Genomic DNA, 24,028 nt, shown 5'->3' with positions numbered 1-24,028 from the left:
CGGTGAGAACCCAGCTTTATCAGAATAACTGTACAATATCTGACCCCGACTTAACCCTGCAGCTTTACCCTGCTTCAATACTTCCTCACCTCACCCCCCATCAGATTGGCTTCATACTACTTTATGAATATGTAACGCACATCTGTGGGCGTCCACATAATAACCGTTAGCCTCGCAGCTCTTACTACAGTATTTACCATCAGCTGTGGGGAATTTGATTTTCCGACTTCATATGTGATATTGACTACTGTTTGTAGAATAGTCAATACAGAAAAATCAAACAGCAAGTCAGCTGCATTCAGTTCACAGAAGAGAACCGCATCCAGTTCACAGGAGAGAACCACATCCAGTTCACAGGAGAGAACCACATCCAGTTCACAGGATAGAACCACATCCAGTTCACAGGAGAGAACCACATCCAGTTCACAAGAGAGAACCGCATCCAGTTCACAGGAGAGAACCGCATCCAGTTCACAAGAGAGAACCGCATCCAGTTCACAAGAGAGAACCACATCCAGTTCACAGGATAGAACCACATCCGGTTCACAGCAGAGAACCACATCCAGTTCACAGGAGAGAACCACATCCGGTTCACAGGAGAGAACCACATCCGGTTCACAGGAGAGAACCACATCCGGTTCACAGGAGAGAACCACATCCAGTTCATATGAGAGAACCGCACCAGTTCATATGAGAGAACCGCACCAGTTCATATGAGAGAACCGCACCAGTTCATATGAGAGAACCGCACCAGTTCATATGAGAGAACCGCACCAGTTCATATGAGAGAACCGCACCAGTTCATATGAGAGAACCGCACCAGTTCACATGATAGAACCACATCCAGTTCACAGGAGAGAACCACATCCAGTTCACATGATAGAACCACATCCAGTTCACATGATAGAACCACATCCAGTTCACATGATAGAACCACATCCAGTTCACAGGAGAGAACCACATCCAGTTCACATGATAGAACCACATCCAGTTCACGGTAGAGAACCACATCCAGTTCACAGGCGAGAACCACATCCAGTTCACAGGCGAGAACCACATCCAGTTCACATGATAGAACCACATCCAGTTCACAGGATAGAACCGCATCCAGTTCACAGGAGAGAACCGCATAGAACCGCATCCAGTTCACAGGATAGAACCGCATCCAGTTCACAGGAGAGAACCGCATCCAGTTCACAGGAGAGAACCGCATCCTGTTCACAGGAAAAACAAGCACGGAGAACAGGAAGAGACATACAGACATGAATACAGTCTAACACAGCCTAATATGGGATGACATCCACACAGGTCTTACCTCTAATTTGAGATTGTGTTTATTTGTAATGTAATTTATTTGATTTGACTGCCAAAACCATGATATGTAGGCCTACCACATCTTCCTCAGGAAAACGGATGAAGTAGCCCATCGGGATTCATCCCTTTTTATCTACTGAGTCTCATTATAAACGACTGAACCATCCAGTGACCTACAGTAGATGCAGGCTGATAATCACAATGTAGGGGGATAAATAATATAATACATGAATGTATTATTGGCACTACAGTATATTATAACTATTTATTCTAACTTTTGTATTGTGCTCTGGTATTATCGTGGATGACTATTCACTGTGAGGCACAGCTTTCACACATCTTAAACCTAAAATAGGTTGATGTGCTGTCAAAGCATACATTTCATTTGGAAGAATGATTGGTTTGAAAATATTATTTAGAAGCAAATTCTACTGCCACATTTTGTGTTAATGGACTGACTTGCAAACCTTTATATTCTCCTACGAGAGCTGTGGAGGTTTAGCCAGTTGAGTTGAAAGAAACACTTGGATATTTGGATATTTTAAAGATTAAGAACTGTGTTTTAAACTTCTGGAAATGTCTTGCTTCGCTTACCAAACAGTGGGCTATAGCCTGCCTGCATGGAATGACCTTTGAGTGAAAGCTGCAGGTAACGACACATTTACATTTATAGACAGATCGTTTATTTGTCATTTTTCATAATAAATCCAATGGACAGCTATTGTGCACTGGTTTTTATATGCACAATTAAATATGGATGTTGAAGCTACAACTAATAGAGAAATAGGTGGGGCAGGTGAGGGCAGGTGGGGGCGGGTGGGGCAGGTAGGATCAGGCGGAGCAGGTGAGGGCAGGTGGGCCGGTTGGGGGCGGGTGGGGCAGGTGGAGCAGGTGAGGGCAGGTGGGGGCAGGTGAGTGCAGGTGCGGGAAACCGATAATGACAAACCAACGTGACACCGCCTCACCAGGTGCGGCCCAAAGTGCCAAAGTGCCACGCCTATAAGGGGCTGCAGGCTAAGGTTTAAGTAAGTAGATTAGCGTGTATCATCCTCTTGCTAATTACAGACTAGACACAAATCACACAACAACCAGTAGTACTAGAGTAATACAAAAGCGCCGGCGGGAATTCCCTATACGAGGCTGCTGGACTGGTTCTGCTGCTGTGAGAAGCAGTCTGGAGCCGTGTCTGAGTGGAGTGTATTAAGGGTCTGCTGAATCAGCTCCTGACCTGGACTGTATGATCCTATTGTGGCTCCAGCCAGGCGGGTCGGTTCCAGACAGCACTCTAGCAGTATAATGACTAGGTTCTTGGACTGCAGTCTCTGACAAAGGAATGGAACACAACCTCTCACACACACACACACACACAGACATAAACACACACATGCACACGCATACACACACGCGTGCACACACACACACACACACACACACACGCAGGCACACACACACACGCATTCAACAAAAAGACAAGACCTACACACAAAAACACAGACACACATACATACAGACACATGCACACACCATAGACACACACAGGCACACACACACACACACACAGCTATAAACAGTTTGTTTAAACCTTTTCAGTCACATAATTTCTGACCTTGACAGTACAATAGTTCTTTGGCTGGAAGCTGTGATTTGGCTTGTATAAGCGGCCAGCGAGAGTACTGACGGACATAACACACACACACACACACACACACACACACACACACACACACACACACACGCACGCACACACACACACACACACACACAGGCACAGGGCTGTGGTGGGGCTTGTGTAAGCGGCCAGTAGGAGATCTGAGAGACATGACTCACAGCAGTCCCAGTGGTTTATGACAGCATTACTCTAAGAAGCTGTGGTTGTAATTGCATCCTAATTGGGAGTAAGCTTAGGAAAATATAAGTAGATTATTGTGTTTCATCCTCTTGCTAATTACAGCCTAGACCCAAATTACACAGTGACCAATGTTACTCTAGCACATGAAATGGAACACCAATGTTGTTTGTTTCATACATGCATTTGTTGAAATGTGTGTGCGCGCATGTGTGTGTGTGTGTGTGTGTATACTGTATGTGTTTTTGTTTTGTTTTTTATAAATGCTAATGTTTGTTATTACTGACCGTGGGAACTAAGTGAACTTTCCTCAGATGTTAATTGAATTTATTTGGTCGGAGCAACAATGATTAATGACAGGGAACAGCACAAATCCATCAAAGTCACTCTGTGGGCGAGATACTTATTTTGTTATGAACCTCTAAATAAACTCGCCAGAGCCATGAGCGCACTGTTAACCACACGTCTGTCAATTCCCATTTCCCTCAACCACTATCAGCACCACCCCAGTCATCTGACTTAACACCTTCCGCCTCACGCACGTCTACCGCTCATGTCATAAGACCATTGGCTGACAGGTTAACTGTGAGCTGACCAGTGTGGTGAAGGGGATAATTTGCTGATGGGGCCGTCCCCCCCCCCCCCCCCGCCCCCCTACCTCTCCTCCAGCACCCCCAGCAGAACTAATGGCCGGAGAGCGTATGGATTTGCTAAATGATCAGGCCCTCATACTGCGACGACGGGGGGTCTGTCAGCGTTCCTCTCTGCTGACACAGGCGGGCTCAAATTATCGCCCCCTCCCCCCCCCCCCCCCCTGAAGTATAGGGGACTGGCACCTAAGATTAGAGGCATGTTTTTAGAGTGTGAAATATCGCTGGCTGCTGCGGGTGTCTCCCTCCAGGCTTCCGGAAGGTTCTTGACGGCGCACTGTAGAGACCAGGGGGGCCGGAGGAGCATCAGTCAGGTTCGGCTCCCCGTTGAGACGTCCGCACCTGCTTTATGTGCTGCCGCTGGCTGAGGTACAGCTGTGAACGTAAAGTAAGACTACTGGTTCTGTCCTGAGGTACAGCTGTAAATGTAGAGTAAGACTCTACTGGTTCTGAGGTACAGCAGTAAACGTAGAGTAAGACTCTACTGGTTCTGAGGTTCAGCTGTAAACGTAGAGTAAGACTCTACTGGTTCTGTCCTGAGGTACAGCTGTAAACGTAGAGTAAGACTACTGGTTCTGTCCTGAGGTACGGCTGTAAACGTAGAGTAAGACTCTACTGGTTCTCTCCTAAGGTAGAGCTGTAAACGTAGAGTAAGACTCTACTGGTTCTGTCCTGAGGTACAGCTGTGAACGTAGAGTAAGACTGTACTGGTTCTGTCCTGAGGTACAGCTGTGAACGTAGAGTAAGACTCTACTGGTTCTCTCCTGAAGTTCAGCTGTAAATGTAGAGTAAGACTCTACTGGTTCTCTCCTGAAGTTCAGCTGTAAATGTAGAGTAAGACTCTACTGGTTCTCTCCTGAAGTTCAGCTGTAAATGTAGAGTAAGACTCTACTGGTTCTCTCCTGAAGTTCAGCTGTAAATGTAGAGTAAGACTCTACTGGTTCTGAGGTTCAGCTGTAAACGTAGAGTAAGACTCTACTGGTTCTCTCCTGAAGTTCAGCTGTAAATGTAGAGTAAGACTCTACTGGTTCTGGCCTGAGCATAGGCGATTTTACCCTCTGGGATTAGGGGGGGCAACATTTTGACGTGAGAAAAAAACATTTCTGTCGTCCCGTCCCATTTATTTACAAAGAATACCAGTTGTGGACAGTATGCTAATAAGAAATCCGTATGACAATTCAATATGCACAACGCATCAAACATCATCTAGACACCACGAGCATGTCAATATGACTTTATGACCGAGCACTAGGCCATACTCAACATCACAACATAAAACTGTAACTGCCTGCTGGTGCTAGCTTCCTCGCTTCTTTTTAAAGAATTTGAGCAGAGTTGGGCTGGCCAATCAGGGGGGGCAATTGCCCCCCCTGCCCCCCCTATAAAATGGCCCATGCTCCCGAGGTTCAGCTGCACACAGAATAATACTCTCCTGGTTCTGAGCCTGATCTCACGGCTGCCTCAGGTTCGCTATTATTTCTGAGACAATTAATTGTCGAGCAAAACGTGTAATCGTTACAGCCCTACTCCGTAGATCAGTCTTGTCATATAGAGTATTATTCTACAGCGGTACAGCTGTAGAATAATACTCTATATGACAAGACTGATCTACGGAGTAGGGCTGTAACGATTACACATTTTGCTCGACAATTAATTGTCTCAGAAATAATAGCGATTAACAATATAGTTGTCAAAAAATGTTGACCTAATGCACCTGCGTGATTTAAAAAAAAATCTTTTTTTAGGGGGCTGCGCTTGCAAAGCGTGTCCTGGTGGGAGGTTTCTAGGTACCAGAAGGGTTCTTGAGTAATGGTGTTGTATATGTTAAAAACATACAGGGCTACATACAGCAGGCCTATTCTTGCTACTGATGTGTTTTTTTTAACACTTAACCAACAAAGGCGAATCGAGTGAGTGAGTGAGTGAGTGAGTGAGTGAGTGAGTGAGAGAGAGAGACCTTTTGACCTTTTGTAATCCCTTTATTGGCGCACTAAAATGAAGTTAAAATCAAGGATCAGGCCATTTCACAACACAATCATATATAAAATATCATACAAAACACAGAACATCACACAACCAAGTGCACATCTTCCACAACACATACTGTATACCACACATTAAAACGCCAGCAATAGAATGTTATTAGCTACCGTACATAACACCCCCCACCCCCCCACTTGCCCACAAACTCATCCACATTGAAGGTCATTTAAAAAAAAGCGTACTCCACCCTCAATCGAGCTGCCACTAGCCCCCTGACCTGAGAGAGAGAGAGAGAGAGAGGAGCCGGGTTGTGGAGGGCAGATTAGCAGTTTAAATCGTATCCTAGCACCTGCTGTTTGTTTGATGCTTGTTTGCTTGATCTGATGAGTAAACTTGACACATCCCTATCAGCTTATTGTTGACATGGCAACTAAATTAATGAATTCAATTGAATCCGTTGTTCAATTGGAAGTCATTGTTTGTGTTTGATGGACGGGGTGATGTGATCTCTGGTGTGGGTGTGATAGGAGCAGATGGGCAGCAGAGTTGTGGATAGATAGATAGATTATCTTTATTTTTCTGTCACTCCTTAACAGACATTTCCATCACATTAGTACAAAAGTGCAATAATAAAAAGTTAAGGACCACTCACAATGAGTTGTGAGACACAATAAAATTACAAATACAATACAGTATGGCGACATACAAAATACAGTATAAAGGAGGATGGGGACTAAATGAATAGAGAGGAATAGAAATGGGTCAGTTTATAGACCCGTACTCATGAAAGCTACTCTTCTTTTTAGGATGAGGTGGCAGGCTTTGGCGCATTCGTTGATACAGTGTCTACCGGCTAAAATTATACACAATTTATTTGAATCATCAAGGTCATTCAAAAATTCAAAGTGCTTTGAGAGGGAGGTGGATGTGGGTGGGTATGCTGGAGAGAATGTTATTGCAGTAGTCAAGGTGTGAAGGTGTGAATGAGGGTCTCAGCTAAGAGAGACAGAGATGGGAGGAGGGCGATGTGTTTGACGAGGCAGAAGGCAGTTTTTACCGTGTGCTTGACATGTGTTTCACACGAGAGGGTTGGGTCAAAAATGGCACCATGGTTGCGGACGTGTTGGGATGTGTGCGTACCGTGGAGCCGTCGGTGGTGAGGGAGAAATTGCGGGTGGATATGGTGAGAGATTTGGGGCCGATGATGATTATTTTTACGATGATAATTATTTTAGATTAGTCACAGTTCAGTTTGAGTAAGTTTGTTTTTATTTCTATGAGACAGTTGGAGAGGGTGACGCGAGAGGCAGCCAGCAGTGACTTTAGTCATTTAGTCATTTAGTGGAGAGTGGGAGAGTTAAGTGTCATTGTTGGAGTGTACACAGAACCACCTCCAGCGCACTGACTCCTGCTGTGCAGAGAACAGCTACAGTACCACGTCACCACACATGAGATGGTCTGATGGGTACGGAAGAGCATTAGGGCCAACAGCTGAGGTTTTTTTTTTTAGTTTAAAGTCAGAAATTCTGTTATTTCTGACTTTTTTCTCAGAAATTCCGACTTTTTTTCTCAGAAATTCTGACTTTAATCTCCGAAGTTATTTCTGACTTTTTTCTCAGAAATTCCGAGTTTTTTTCTCAGAAATTCTGAATTTAATCTCAGAAGTTATTTCTGACTTTTTTCTCAGAAATTCTGACTTTAAACTCAGAAGCTTAAAAAAATAATAAACTCAGTTGTTGGCCCTAATTCTCTTCCGTCGATGGGGCCTCTCGGCAGTAGCTTGTAGTATGGGTGTGAGCCACAGGAGTGTGTGTGTGTGTGTGTGTGTGTGTGTGGGGGGGCATGCTCTCTACTCTCCACCTACAGCGCTGGCTTCCTGTATACAGAAGCTGATTAGTCCTATCGAAGACTGATTAGTCCTATAGAAGACTGATTAGTCCTATAGAAGATTGATTAGTCCTATAGAAGACTGATTAGTCATATAGAAGACTGATTAGTCATATAGAAGGCTGATTGGTCATATAGAAGATTGATTAGTCCTATCGAAGGCTGATTAGTCCTATAGAAGACTGATTAGTCCTATAGAAGATTGATTAGTCCTATAGAAGACTGATTAGTCCTATAGAAGACTGATTAGTCCTATAGAAGACTGATTGGTCATATAGAAGGCTGATTAGTCCTATAGAAGGCTGATTAGTCCTATAGAAGGCTGATTGGTCATATAGAAGGCTGATTAGTCCTATAGAAGGCTGATTAGTCCTATAGAAGACTGATTGGTCCTATAGAAGACTGATTAGTCCTATAGAAGACTGATTAGTCCTATAGAAGACTGATTAGTCCTATAGAAGGCTGATTAGTCCTATAGAAGATTGATTAGTCCTATAGAAGACTGATTAGTCCTATAGAAGATTGATTAGTCATATAGAAGACTGATTAGTCCTATAGAAGGCTGATTAGTCCTATAGAAGACTGATTAGTCCTATAGAAGATTGATTAGTCCTATAGAAGACTGATTAGTCCTATAGAAGACTGATTAGTCCTATAGAAGTCTGACTAGTCCTATAGAAGACTGATTAGTCCTATAGAAGACTGATTAGTCCTATAGAAGTCTGACTAGTCCTATAGAAGACTGATTAGTCCTATAGAAGGCTGATTAGTCCTATAGAAGGCTGATTAGTCCTATAGAAGACTGATTAGTCCTATATAAGACTGATTAGTCCTATAGAAGATTGATTAGTCCTATAGAAGACTGATTGGTCATATAGAAGCTAAGAAGAAGAAGGCTGTATTTGTCATCCAATGTGGCCACTCAAACACACGCGTGCAATGGGCGACATGAACACAAACATGCAGTAGGCTGCCTCCGATGAAATGTTCTCTGCACTTAACCCATCCTTTCCTCCTTCCTCCAAGGGCAGTCGGGAGCAGACAAGGGCACGTGCATGAGCTGCGCCTGGGGACCCACCAAGTGCTACCGTCCGCCTTCGTCAGGGACGGACAGCGTTAGCGATCTGTTCTTCTGCATGTTTTTCGTATTGGGGGGGAAACCCTTGCAAACATGGGGAGAACATGCAAACTCCGCACACATAGATAGGCAGAAGCTAATTGGTCCTGTAGAAGCTAATTGATCCTATAGATGCTAATGGTCTTATAGAAGCTAATTGGTTCTATAGAAGCTAATGGTCCTATAGAAGCGAATTGGTCCTATAGATGCTAATGGTCCTATAGACGCTAATGGTCCTATAGAAGCGAATTGGTCCTATAGATGCCAATGGTCCTATAGACGCTAATGGTCCTATAAAAGGCTAATTGGTCCTGTTCGTTGGCCAGCATACGGAGCTGCTCCTCCACACTGGTCTGTTCCTCCTGGGCCAACACACACACAGTGCCTCGCTCTCTAAAGCCACCGGAAGCCGGTTAGACTTCCTGCTCCGTTCAGACGTCACCCAGCGTGTGAGCATCTGTAATGACAGGTGACAGACATCCTCTGCTGGCTCGCAGCGTTCGAATGCAAATTATTTGCTCTAGTTTGTTGTTTTAGAGTGCGAGTGTGTGTGTGTGCGCGTGTGCGTGCGTACTTGTGTAGGTAGGTGCACACTTATTATGTCATCTGTGCGCCATTGCGTGTGTGTTCATATCTAAATTGGCCATTGCCTCAGGGCTTCTGTGGATTTTGACTTTGAGCCACCGCCCCCCCCGCCCCCACACACACACACACACACACACCTCCTCAGTGGCACTGACACTTTGTATGTATGCCCTCGCAAAGGCATAATCAATTTAAGAGTTTGTCTTGGGTCATTATGACCTGCTGCAGAGCCATCTGTTGGCGCAGGAAGGCCAGGCCTCTGCCAGGCTGCTCGAGTGCTGAAGCGCATCGAAATGTGGAATTCTGGGAGGAAGGAGGGGATGACGGAGAGGGAGAGAACAGAAGAGGGAAGGAGGGATGGAGGAGAGGAAGAGGAGAGGGAGGGAGAGGGGGCATAGCAGCCAGATGGCCGGGGGACACCGGTCTCCTCACACTGCCAAATAGGACAGAGCGCAGTTAAGAGTAGCGGGACTAAATATAATTACTGCGAGCGCCCAGAGTGGGGCGGAGCAGCGGGGGTCAGGTCCGCGGCGGCGCCACCTCGCTAGAACTCTGATGACCTTTGGACGGACAGGAGGACGACGCGTGTTACGCAGCCAACTGCTTGCCCGCTGTCGTCTCACTGTAATACAATTACCGTAATAGGCGAGGAGCGTTCCTACTTCTGCTTCTTCAAAATTAAATTGGAGCACAATGGGTTGCTGAGGATCGGAATGAGCGGCCCCACTCCATAAACTGTGACATTCAGAGCTGGGACGTTCTCCTATAGCCTGCTGGTTGATGTTCTCCTATAGCCTGCTGGTTGACGTTCTCCTATAGCCTGCTGGTTGATGTTCTCCTATAGCCTGCTGGTTGATGTTCTCCTATAGCCTGCTGGTTGACGTTCTCCTATAGCCTGCTGGTTGATGTTCTCCTATAGTATGCTGGTTGATGTTCTCCTATAGCCTGCTGGTTGATGTTCTCCTATAGCCTGCTGGTTGATGTTCTCCTATAGCCTGCTGGTAGACGTTCTCCTATAGCCTGCTGGTTGATGTTCTCCTATAGTCTGCTGGTTGACGTTGTTGTTGATACAAATGAAAGTATTTGCCAAAGCCCAGGTTCGCTCAAAAATAGGTTCAGTCAGATTTATTAAGAAAACAATACGATTGCAAACGGACCTCAAAGTAAAAAAAAAGAGTGGTTCCAACAGAAGAAGTAAACATGAGCTCGCCGGATCCTCCTTATATCTGCCAAAAGCAAGGATGTGGATTTGATTGGCTGAGTTGTCTATACGTCATCGTAAGGTGACGGATATCACACAGTGGTCGGGGGATGAAAACTCACTTTGAATATGGACAAAGAAAACAAAAGGTCTGAGCCAGGACGGAAAGGACAGAAGGTGTGGCCCTTCTGACTTAAACAAAGAGAGGAGGAAGAGCGAGGTAGAGGAGGTGTTTACAATTACAAAAGAGAAAGAGAGGAGGAAGAGCGAGGTAGAGGAGGTGTTTACAATTACAAAAGACAGGGGACTGGATGAATAGGTATTGAAAGAAAAGATATGAATCTGAATAGTCTTGAGACTATGTGTAAAATTCCATGACAACTCCCTCATCTGTGGCTGAACAGCCACATAAAATATATACATCAGATATAAAATAAGCATAATCAAAAAAAATAAAAATAAAAATAAAAAAATAAAAAATCAATTACAAACACAAAAATTTTAAAACTCTATGCTATACATGTGGAAAGGAAGTAATCTCTCCACTAGGTGGAGCAAGAATAAAAATAGATTATTTTCTTTCCACATGCAAATCACGCACCAAAACCCCTTGTTTCAGAAATTTGACAGGAAACAAGGTAAAAAAAGATGACATGATTATACTATTTATAGTCTAAGAGTGGACAACCATTCACCAAAAAACCTTGATTTAAAGTTTGAACAAGGCAAAAAGATAAATGGTTACCAGTGTAAGAAGGGCAAAAAAACCTCTTGGTCAATTTAGAGGAAAAACCCAAACTTATTTATCAACTCATGTTTCAACCATTGTAACTCTTGTAAACAAATATGATATTTTTTCAAGATAATTTCAAAGTTCATTCACTCTTGTTGTGAATAACCGCATGTAATGTCCTATGGATCATAGCTTCCATGTTTGCGTCTCTGAATGTTTAATGTAGGTTCCATCTTTGTGTGCGGTTAGAGGTGCAGTCATTGCTGTTGAGATTGTCCACGTTGTCATACCACAACCACGAGAAGGAGGTGACCGGCAAGGTCAGTCTCCGATTGTTCATCAGAGGAGAGGAGAGTGTGGCGGTGACTGTCAAGGTCACTCTCCGATTGCTCATCAGAGGAGAGGACAGTGTGGCGGTGACTGTCAAGGTCACTCTCCGATTGCTCTTGAGATCTCTGGTTCGGCTGCATGGACCGTCTTCTCAGCTACTTTTGACAGCTATTCCACACAGGCCAGAATGTCCTGGTGCTGATTGTTCCATCTTTGACGGGTAGGTTCCTCCCGCAACATCTACTTCTCTTCCATGTTTTCTGGCCTGTTCTCAGGCTGCTCATCTGCTCCTGGTAGTCTGTCTTCCCATTGGGCAGGTCTGCATAGAGCGGTCAGCCAGCGAGCTCTCTGAAGGTGAGGAGGGAGTCCCTGTCCTGGTTCAGCAGGGTGAAGGTGCGCAGCCAGGGCGCCAGCAGCACGTACAGGCTCTTGAACTGAACCCGGTCCACACGGTACTGCTCCACGTAGGGCCGGCCCGGGTCGTGCTGCTGGAGGGCCACCTCAGCGCTCCCGCTCCCCCAGTACAGGCTGATGAAGTGCTCCGTCTGTGGATCCACAGATGAGAGAGACAAACAGAGACAAAACAGAAGAGAAAAAAGGAGAGTCCTCTGGTCTGGTTTCCCTGTTCCCCTTTGAGTCCTCTGGTCTGGTCTCCCTGTTTCCCTCTTTGGTCAGGAACGGTTATCAGCAGTCTGTTGGGAGATACTCAGAAACATGGTTAAGTGCAAGCTCCTGCTTTGGGGAAAAATTGTGTTATTCAGTCAGGAAAACTTAAACAGGGTGTCTGTTCAAGTGTCATTAGAGCCAGTCTGCAGTAGCCTACAGTGACATCAGGGGCAGTGTTAGAATGACTTTAACACGCCCAGTCCCCAGTTATGATCAAGGCAATTGGATTTGGCTCTAGAATTTCTCTCGCGATTTTATGAAATAAAATAAAATAAACACATTCCCGTCTCAACAAAATAACCGCTTGAGTCTTTCGGACCTCCCATCCAGGGCGCAATCCCGGGCTAGACCCCGTTCCGTCCGAGGCCTCAAGCCAGGTTCCCCTGGAATGGGAGCTCAGCCTTCTGCTTCCCGGTGTCTTCTTTTCAAAGCCCACCGATCACAGAAGCACTACTCGCCTACTAACGCATTCGCTTTTGGCTTGTAGTGGCCTGACTGTACATTGAGCCGAGCGCGGCGGCCATCTTGTGGTCTTACTGCCCTATGCGACCCGACCGGCCGGTGACCCAGTCGATAGCGATCCCGGACACCGTAGTGATTGTTAGTCACCCAGCTCAGAACCGACGGTCTGATCCTAATTCCACTTGTGCTATGGATATTAGAACTTTGACCGTTTTCACCAGCCTTGCCTATTCACAGAGGTCGTCTCTTACGCCCCTCTGCTTAGGTGTGGACTGTCGTCCACGTACCACACAGTGCCAACCCCTTAACGGCGACACAGTGCTGACTAGACGGTACCAGAGCAGTATGTTAATTCATACTTCCTTAGACACGGGGGCCTTCAGTCGTCTCCCCATCACTATATCAGGATTTAACGTGCCCTTTTGGGACCTTGCGGTCCCGCCCCCGTCTGTTAGAGACTAGGTCCAGGGGTGCCCACTCCCCCTCCCTAATCTCTCTGATTAACTTCGTCAGCTACGCTTCTTTCTGACTTGGAAAAACATTTGTGTGCGACTATTTCCCACTTCCTGAATGCATTCCAATCTATCGCATTTCCAGGCTCCCTTCCTAACCTAGTCATCTCAAACGCCTGTAACTGAGCCCTAACAGTCGCTAACTCACTAATATTGAGTGTACCGGACAGGGGGAAATCAGAATGTCTCCCCCAGATCAAGAACTGCATACAAGCATCATCCCAAAACCTTTGCGCAACAATCTTAGCTGGCCCAGACAGCGAACTAGTATTGGTATTCATAATTAACACAATACCCTACAGCCTATAATTCAAAACTAACAGTGAAAAGAAAAGTATAGTTAAAACAGCTACTAGATTCTAGCAGTTAGGATTTAACAGTCGAAACAGTGTACAAAATACTTACAATACTTTACCTGGATCCATGGCGCGCTTAACAAACAATACAAGACAGAGCCGGAGCTCAAACAGTAAAACAAGCAGACTAACAACCCCGTGCACATACAAGACAGAGCCGAAACTCCAACAGTAAAACAGCAGACTAACACGGGGACGCAAAACAAAGAACGACCAAAGATGACGAAAAGAGGACGAACACACGACTTAACACACGACAAGCATGCCTGGCTGCACCAGCCACTTGGTCAAAGCTAAACCTAGTTTAGGTTTACTAAACCACCCGGGATCAAAGGGACAAACGCTTCTACCAGAAACGCGGGTCGGACTAACATACCAAAACCACTCCCGTAGCTACCTTCGTTGAGAAAAAAATACAACGGTACAACCTTCGCTGAGAAAAAATACAACGGTACAACTCCTACGACCGGTCAAAGGGAAACACGTTCTGTGCCAACTCTTTGGCGTATTAACTCAAAAACCCGTTCTAAACTGCAACCGATAAACAACCTGAATTGTACATCAATTACAGGGGAACAAATTCACGAGACCAAAACTCACACTTCTTCTGAACGGCCTATACCCTCGTAACGAAACAAGGACGAAATCAAAGGACAATATAATATATAAATATATCTATTGCTGTTCACATCTCCTTGGATAGTTACTTACTTATAAAATACCCACGCCGGGGTTTCTGTTTTCAATAATCTAGACCAACACAATCTGAACCAAAACCATGGCAAATAACAAGCATAAAAGGATTCGTTTTTCAACGTACCGTGAGTCTAGCCGAGTGGAACCAACGGCGGACTTCTCCGAACCAGTGCGCATAGACGCAAAGAGAGAAGTTTTCCAGAGCGGCTACCGCTCCGCACGTCTGCGTCCTTCGCTTCCACTCCTAGGCGAACCTCACGGCAGTCGATCCCATCCCCGTCGCCAATTGTTGTTGATAAAAATGAAAGTATTTGCCAAAGCCCAGGTTCGCTCAAAAATAGGTTCAGTCAGATTTATTAAGAAAACAATACGATTGCAAACGGACCTCAAAGTAAAACACAGAGTGGTTCCAACAGAAGAAGTAAACATGAGCTCGCCGGATCCTCCTTATATCTGCCAAAAGCAAGGATGTGGATTTGATTGGCTGAGTTGTCTATACGTCATCGTAAGGTGACGGATATCACACAGTGGTCGGGGGATGAAAACTCACTTTGAATATGGACAAAGAAAACAAAAGGTCTGAGCCAGGACGGAAAGGACAGAAGGTGTGGCCCTTCTGACTTAAACAAAGAGAGGAGGAAGAGCGAGGTAGAGGAGGTGTTTACAATTACAAAAGAGAAAGAGAGGAGGAAGAGCGAGGTAGAGGAGGTGTTTACAATTACAAAAGACAGGGGACTGGGTGAATAGGTATTGAAAGAAAAGATATGAATCTGAATAGTCTTGAGACTATGTGTAAAATTCCATGACAACGTTCTCCTATAGCCTGCTGGTTGATGTTCTCCTATAGCCTGCTGGTTGATGTTCTCCTATAGCCTGCTTGTTGATGTTCTCCTATAGCCTGCTGGTTGATGTTCTCCTATAGCCTGCTGGTTGATGTTCTCCTATAGCCTGCTGGTTGATGTTCTCCTATAGTCTGCTGGTTGACGTTCTCCTATAGCCTGCTTGTTGATGTTCTCCTATAGCCTGCTGGTTGATGTTCTCCTATAGCCTGCTGGTTGATGTTCTCCTATAGCCTGCTTGTTGATGTTCTCCTATAGCCTGCTGGTTGATGTTCTCCTATAGCCTGCTGGTTGATGTTCTCCTATAGCCTGCTTGTTGATGTTCTCCTATAGCCTGCTGGTTGATGTTCTCCTATAGCCTGCTGGTTGATGTTCTCCTATAGCCTGCTGGTTGATGTTCTCCTATAGTCTGCTGGTTGACGTTCTCCTATAGCCTGCTGGTTGATGTTCTCCTATAGCCTGCTGGTTGATGTTCTCCTATAGCCTGCTGGTTGATGTTCTCCTATAGCCTGCTGGTTCTCCTATAGCCTGCTGGTTGTATTTCAGGTAATTGGGAATTGCGGTGGCGAAGCTACCTTAAACAGGAGGAGACAGAGACAGATTATTACAACGGAGAGAGACACAGACAGTGTCCCAGTTGAATAAAGGACTGAGGCAGCATTTATATTGATAGCCAATATTTTGAGATAGATATATACTTTAATAATCCCCGTGGGGCAAATAGAGGGTTTCAGCAGTGGAAATGTAAATTTATTGTGAATATAGTGGATGTATGTTATATAGTCTTTTTTTTTTTTTTAAAGAAAATTGCCATTGGTGCAATTTATAGGTAGGGAATATAATTAAATTGTTCTCTGAAAGCTAATGAAAGCAAAGGGCTGAATAACAATAAAAGACTACAATTCACATTTATATCAGAAAAGGGCATAGCGTGTTTCTTTTTCTCCTGTAGACCAATTTCGTATCATGAGTCATATCCTGGGTGAAAGATGGGTGATACTTGGGGTTGTAATGAATGATACCCTGCTGATATAATGGGGCCATGGCAGAGCTGGAACTCTGTGTGTGTGTGTGCGTGCGTGTGTGTGTGTGTGTGTGTGTGTGTGTGTGTGTGTGTGTGTGTGTGCGTGTGTGTGTTTCTTCTTTAGGGAGCTAGAGAGACTTTGTTCTGAGCCCTGGTCTATGTAACACTACAAGGACACATGTCAGTGTGAAATGTCCAAGGTGATGTCCAATTACTGTACATATCTACACACTCTGTCACCAGAGGCACCCCCCCCCCCCCACACACACACACACACACTCACATTCACACCCCATAGACTAGACACATGTGTGTGTGTAGGTGCGTAGGTGTGTGTGTGTGTGTGCGCACCCCTCAGGAGAGCGAGAGATGTAAAGGGGAAGGGTGCACCTGTGGCATCAAACATAACCTTCATTATTTCTTTGTGTTTTTATAGTCCCTCTCCGACAGGTGCTCTGACGATCCATCAGGGTGTCACACAGGGGAAAGACCTCATTTTCCCCGGAAGGTTACATCGTGTTGGTGTGACATCGTGTGGCGATAATGAGTGATCTGTGTTTGAGAACCCCAGTGTTGCATGTCGCCTATATTTAGAGGCACTTTTCTTGAGTGTGTTTGATAGACGGGAAGAGTGTGACTTTCAACAAAGTGGAACTTTATTATATGTGAGCCATGGGGGGGAAATGGTTCTCTCCCATCATACTGTAGGTAGCGCTGGGTGGGTGATCTGTTTGTTCCCCCCTGTGTAGTGGTAGGTGACATTTCCCCCCCCCTGCGTAGTGATACCTGTAGGTGATGATTTGTGTTCCTGTGTAGTGCATTCTTCGATGTATGGCCCAAAGCTTTGTCCATCTAGCAAAACTTTATTTAGAGATGCCTCTATAGACCACCGACTGCAACTGTTTCATATCCATAAGGGTAGAGTCGGTGTGAACGAGAGAAAGAGAATGTTGATATTTGTATTATGGTATATTGTATGTTTCTTATTATTCATCAATGTTAATAATTTTCTGCACTGCTTTGGAAACATAGTTTTTTTTTTCACCTGTCATGGTAATAAAGCTTATTTGAATTGGAGAGAGGAAGGGAGAGAGAAAAGGAAAGGGTGAGATAAAGGGAGAGAGAGAGAGAGAGAGAGGGGGGGGGGGTGGGCAGGTTTGCAGAGCGCTGACTGACAGGTGTGATCTGTAATGAATGGCCTGACATGGGCTAATACAGCTAATGCACTGAACTGGGGCAGCATATGGCCCCCGTGGGGATGCATACTTAAAGGCCTAATTTAGATAAACGATGCCCCAGGTTATAGGTTGGTATTTACATTCAATTTATGCCGGGATTAAACGTAGATGGATGGCGGAGATCAAACACAGCGTGTTGACGTGTGTGTGCGTGCGTATGCGTGTGTGCGCAGGGGGGGCTGAACAAAGGTGTGTGATTGAGAGATGAATATGCCACATGTTTAGTGTGTGTGTGTGTGTGTGTGTGTGTGTGTGTGTGTGTGTGTGTGTGTGTGTGTGTGTGTGTGTGTGTGTGTGAGAGAGAGAGATAGAGAGCGAGAGGCCACGCATGGTGCTAGTGACAGATGAAGAGTGGCTGATGGAGGGAGCTCCATGCTGGGATGGATTGTCTGTATACTCCTACTTTCTCTGAGGGGACAATAAAGTATATTATATTCTATTCTACGCTATTATTATGAGTGATATTAAGATGGGCACTAATGACCGGAGCAGGGGACAGCTGAGATCAGAGCAGTGTGACCTCTGCAGGTGTCCTTCCTAGCTCTGCAGGGGAAAACGGGACAGCGTTGCACGTTCCAAACACCGTTCCCTTAATGACGGCAGCAGGTCCGGCTCGATATGCAGCTAACTGTAGCCGTGTTCAGACTAAACAATGTGAGCTAGCCTTCTACTGTAGCTAACTGTAGCCGTGTTCAGACTGAACCGTGTGAGCTAGCCAGCTATTGTAGCTAACTGTAGCTGTGTTCAAACTGAACAATGTGAGCTAGCCAGCTAACTGTAGCCGTGTTCAGACTGAACAGTGTGAGCTAGCCAGCTATTGTAGCTAACTGTAGCCGTGTTTGTAATGTGTTGTGATTCAGCGTGGCTGGCGAGACCGCGGGCGGGAAGTGTCAATTCCGGTTCAGCCATACTGGGACTCAAGAAGTCAGCTTGTAGTGTCAGATGGGATTGTCTACAAAGGACTACGTATAGAAGTACTGCCCACCATGCGAGAACACGTTAGGTCTGATACCAGCTCAGCTTGAACCAGCTCTGTGGCCTAGTGGTAGAGTGTCCGCCCAGAGACTGGGAGGTTGTGGGTTCGATCCCCGGCCGAGTCATACCAAAGACTATAAAAATGGGACCCATTACCTCCCTGCTTGGCACTCAGCATCAAGGGTTGGAATTGGGGGACTAAATCACCAAATGATTCCCGAGCGCAGCACCGCTGCTGCTCACCGCTCCCCCAGGGGATGGGTCAAATGCGGAGAACAAATTTGAGTGTCTGAGTGTGTGACAATCAGTGGAATGGATACACCAGTCTCACCTAGGGATGGTGAGGAGCAAACAGAGAGCCAGAGAAGTGCTTTACTGGTCAGGCATGAGTGCTGAGATAGAAGAGGTAGTTAGAAACTGCAGTAAGTGTGCTGACCTCCAAAACAAGCTACCCAGGCACACACTCAAGCCAACAGAGTCACCAGAGCTACCATTTGAAGAGGTAGCATCAGATCTGTTGGAGTTTAAAAGGTTAACAGTATGTCATACTAGTAGATTACTATTCAAACTTTATTGAAGTAGACGAACTAAAAGACTAGTGCAGCCGCACCTCCATAGAGGCGGTGAAAGCCCAGTTCAGCAGACACGGTATTCCAGACACTCTCAGGACAGACAATGGTCCACAGTACTCATCCGAGGACTTTAAGAACGTCTGTGAGCTGCATGGAATAGCACAAAAGATGTCTTCACACACCACACTCAAACGGATGGAATTGGGGGGTTACATCACCAAATGATTCCCGAGCGCGGCACCGCTGCTGCTCACCGCTCCCCCAGGGGATGGGTCAAATGCGGAGAACAAATTTCAGACACTCAGGTGTGACAATCAGTGGAACTTAGTCTTAGTCTAACGGTGAAGCAGAGTGTGCAATGCACACTGGGAAGAGGTTCTTGTGTAAGGCTCCAGACAAACACCTCGCACAGACTACCGGCCGACTCCGCTCGAGGCAGTGGGTCTTTCACCAGCTCAACTGCTCATGGGCAGAAGGCCTCGCAACAAGTTGCCTACAGCTCGTGTGCTACTCACACCAACAGCCTATGACCCCCCTCAAAGTCAAACGTCTGCTGGACAAAAGTAAGGACATGCAAAAGTTCTATCATGACCAAAAGAGAGCAGGTAACCCTCGCCTGGCTCTGAAGCCCGGAGATGTAGTCAGAATGCAACTGTATCCTGGCAACCACAATCCCTGGAGTTGTGGTGAGGCGCAGCCTGGTCTCACTTGGCAGACTTCAGAATTTGACGTTTGTCCATTGCCTCCAAACGTCATTTCTAGACGGCATCATACAGTTATTAACGTCGGCAGACGACGTGGGATAGGCCTAAGTTTTTGATTGGGTGAGATTTCCTCTTTCAATATCCATTGTGAATTAATAAACTACCATATTTGAATTGTGGAATAGTTTGCATGAATGTTAACGTTACTGTATTGAGAGGCCGTTTCGTGTATTCTTTTCTGGTATTGGTCATGCACCTGTAGACTCCTGCATCACTGTCCATCAGGCGTTGTATTTCCACAGCACAGATCCTTCTTTGACCTTCAAGTCATGTTCACTTCCTGCTTGACTTCTCCTTTCCTTCACCTGCTCACGTCGATTTGGGGGACTGTCATCATCATCAGTCCCACTCTGTTCTTTTATCCGTTTGATGATAATAGGCGCTATGCCTAAACAGTCACGACAGTAAGACTGTACTCCTCTACTCAGCTTCAATGGAGTTCAGCTGTCTTTTTCTTCCGGCTACGAATAGCCACCTATTTCCACCTTCAACTTTGCTCTCCATTCATCTTCTTTCTGTAATTGATCTCGGTGACTCATCCAAACAGGGGTAGAAAAGAATTCCTTCTTAATCTTCTAGATTTTCCCATTGCACCTCCTGACAGTGAAGAGACACCTGTGGACTAGGTGGCATAGTCCTCCTGCTATCTGGGTTTTTTCTTCTTCGTCCTGGCTGGTCTTAACCCTCTAGGTTGAGCTTGTAACTCATCATCCTCTGATGACATGACTCTTGGCATTGTTTGGAGCTGATGACACCTGTCCAATGACATGCTCGACTTCCTCTTCACCCCGCCCTTTTTTTTTTTGTTCCTTGCTGCTGGAAAACAGGGAACGGGAGTGAAGATTGCATCATTGGTTGTTGTTGAATCTGTAATTGTTCATTCTGCAAAACAGCAGCTTGTTTCTCCATTACTTTGCATATTTCCATCCAATATCTGGGTTTGTGAGAGTCGTCTTCAGCTCTGCATCTTGTTCCTTCAACTACTTCCTCATTTCCTTCAATTCTACTTCCACTAGTACATCCTTGGTCCACGTTGTATCATCTTCATTCGAGTCAAACTCCTCACTCACTTCTTCACAACTGGTACTAGAGTCTGTTTCATTAGCAACCCTTACTTTCTTTCTATTCAGCACCTGCCATAATCCTTCTAATACTTTCATCATATCCACCTATATTCACTCCTCCATCTTCAGAAGAGTCACTGTCACTTTCATCTTTTCCCTTTTTGTTTTTCTTCTGACTTTTTAGCTGGTGTCAGAGATTGAGCTCACTTCCTGGTTTTACACTTCACATCAGGATGGGTAGTGATGTTCGTTCTGGCATTCCCCATCTGCAGAATGTCGTCATTATCATCTTTGATGACATATCTTCCCTCAGTATTAAGCACAAGACGGGAAGGTGAGTAGGCAACAACCAAGCATGAACTGGAACCGGACCACTGGCTCTCTTTGACTGTCCAACCCATCCATCGGCGTCAGCAGTGTGGACACGATAGAGCCAGAGAGAGAGAGAGAGAGACACATGCAACGCAAGGGCAGTTTAGTTCCAATCGCCCATAAGCAACATCAATCAAGTACGCAGCCAAGCTGAAGAACCGAGTTACACCGGAGGCGGAGTGAGGCGGTGGCTCCGTGACAGACAGGCCTCACCTGTGTATCTGGTCCTGTCTGCTGGAGCGTACTGGGGCTAGCCAGTCTATCTTGTGGAAGAAGATGAAGGAGGGTCTTATTAGGTTGGCCTGGAGAGAGACCAACAAACAGCCATCACAAGCTCTCAGTCAACACTGAGGATGATGGTCGGGTGTCCTGTCCAATAATTATACCCCCCTCCCCCAACCGCCACAGTTACCCCATTGGCTAACCTGGTCAAAGAGAAGACAGAGCTGATTATGTGTTCTGATTCATCAACCCAACCCGGACCACCGGGGTCTAACCTGTACTTGTGGGACTGTAGATCAGAATACAACACATCTGGAGGTGGGGGGGAGTATGTGAAAAACAGGAACTTCACAAGACAGCTCAAATTATACAAGACAACTTGAATACGGCTGGGTCTTCATATGTTTACTGGAGAAACGTAGTGTGGTCTCACCTAGGAGGTTCTTCTATCAGGGGATTGAACAGAGAGAGGTTGCTCTGCTTCCTGTTCACTGACTGAAAAAGCAATCACAGTGGGATTTAGTGACATCATTATGCACACATCAGGAATTCATTATCTCATCTAGAGTCAGTCAAAAAATGATTTGGTCCTCACCAATCGATGGCACATCATATCACTGCATGTATCTGTTAAAACAGCAAACACTATGTAAATAAGGTTTTAAACTTCATTTTATTCTTCATTATAAATAATCAGCCCCTATGGCTGGATACAGGCACAGCAGAAGTGGAGGGTGACGTTCTCTCACCTACCTACACACCTCCCTCTCTCCATCTCCCTTCCTGCATCCCCTCTCTCCTTTCTCCCTCTATCCATCTTGCTCCTTCAACATACTCCATCCCCCTCTCTTTCTCTCCCTCTCTTTCTCTCCCCCTTTCTCTCCCTTCACCCTCTCTCTCTCTTTAAACAAATGGCGTTCACAGTAAATGTGTTCCTTTTTTTCAGGTCATCTCTGCATGAATGTCGTGAAACAGCCATAGAAGATTAGATGTTTATCATCTATTGGCGAAGGTAAATAGAGGCCTCTGGGGTGTATTCACCCTGAAAATTGCCCCCCCCATCATTCTTAATGGAAAAACTTCAAACTTGATATGATCTACGTCTTGGGCGGCGCAAAGCTTCTTTTTTCCCCAATGGTGCCCCTGCAAAATAGCGTTGTGGATTTAATCTGATTGGCCCCGCTGGAAGTGAGAGGTTCGTATCAAAAGCCTACATGCTTTGAGCCAAACTACCTCTGTACTTCCCGTTCCCTGGTGGAAACAAGTAATCAACTTGAGGAGCCATCAGTTGAGTGAAACTATGAATTGAGTGAAAGGATTGATAGAGTTTTGACTGGGTATAGCCTTACTAGCCTACATGTTTGCATGTGTATTGCAATCTATTATCCATCTTGGTAAACTTATTGAATTGAAAATTTTGGTAAATCATATGGTATTGTCAGTTTTTGTTGTAGCTTGAGCTGAATGCGTTCTTCCAGACAATGCAACCTTGAATGGTAACATTTTACCAGAAAATGTAAATTGTTACCATTAAGTCACTAGAGCAAGTACAGTATGTGTGACTGTTTTTTGTGTGTTTTTTTTAGACATAATGAGAATTATCTGCGGCTAATTACATTTGTGAGTGTGAGGATTTGGGATTGTTATTCTATATCATCAAACAATTACTTTCATTTAAAGTCAGTACATACTGTATATCTTCTCTCTCACACACACACACACACACACACACACACACACACACACACACACACACACACACACACACACACTAATCCTCGGCAAAGACTGATGAGCATGTGTTGATTCTCACTGACTATTTGTACGGCTGCAGCTTTGTGCCTTTTGTCTTTTTTGTCTTTTATGTGCAACAAACTTTTTATGAATGGTTCAGAAGGACATCCGCCATTTGGCAGTTTTAATTAACTCCTTTATTGGTTGTTTTTTTATACCCGAAAATAACTTGGCATTGATATTTGTTTCTACTAACATGAAATCTAAATAAAAAAATATCTCAGAAAATTCGACACTGTCCATCAATAAGGTTTACAGATCTGGGCTGGATGCACTGGGTTCTCAAAGTAGGGGTTGGGCCAGATCTGAGAAGGAACATACATTGGTTGACACAGATTTGGGCCGGATTAGGTTCAGATATCTCTGGATCCTGGCCGGATCTGGGACAGAGGCAGGATCATTCCTAGCAGATCCGGGGCTGTTCTGGACTGGATTTGCCAAACGGATCCATACCAGTATTGGGCCATTGTGCAAATGGAAGCCGGCCCAGACCCGTTTTACAGATACATCGGCCCAGTGTCAGTTTGCTATGTGGATCGTTGTCATTCCACTCTTACAGATGACCTTAATAATAGTGCTGTGTAAGGACAACAAAAACAGACTGAACAGTTCTATCCTCAAGCACTCTGCTAACGGAAATCAATAGATGATATTCTGTTTGCTGAGAAAACCTTGTCATTAGAAAAACCCTGTGTTTATGTGCCTATATGCTAGGTATGGCAGAACACTCCCTTCCTCTCATGTGATGCTTCGACTTCAAGGACACACTCATGTCTTCTAGTTTATTGACATCACAGCATGTGTACGTTTTACCATGAATGTCACA

Source organism: Borostomias antarcticus (assembly GCF_949987555.1).
Source record: "Borostomias antarcticus genome assembly, chromosome: 3".
In the NCBI taxonomy this organism is placed as follows: Eukaryota; Metazoa; Chordata; class Actinopteri; order Stomiiformes; family Stomiidae; genus Borostomias; species Borostomias antarcticus.
The sequence above is the reverse complement of the archived record's forward strand: the minus strand, read 5'-3'. Positions refer to the sequence as shown.